Below are 229 nucleotides of genomic sequence, written 5' to 3'. Positions count from 1 at the left end.
TGCACACATACAAATATACATACATACGAACAAACAAATAAACGTGCACACAAACATAAAATAAGTAAGCTTTTTCATAGCAGCAAACATCTTTTCAGGCAGTATAGAAGATCAATTGAGGCTTCCTTAGACGTGGCTGAAACATCCGCACATTTGTATATCGACAATTTCTATAATTAATATATAAAAACGTATATAAAAATACAATAAATAAGTTTATATTATGTCT

The sequence above is a fragment of the Helobdella robusta genome, assembly GCF_000326865.2.
Source record: "Helobdella robusta unplaced genomic scaffold HELROscaffold_16, whole genome shotgun sequence".
Classification (NCBI taxonomy): domain Eukaryota; kingdom Metazoa; phylum Annelida; class Clitellata; order Rhynchobdellida; family Glossiphoniidae; genus Helobdella; species Helobdella robusta.
The sequence above is the reverse complement of the archived record's forward strand: the minus strand, read 5'-3'. Positions refer to the sequence as shown.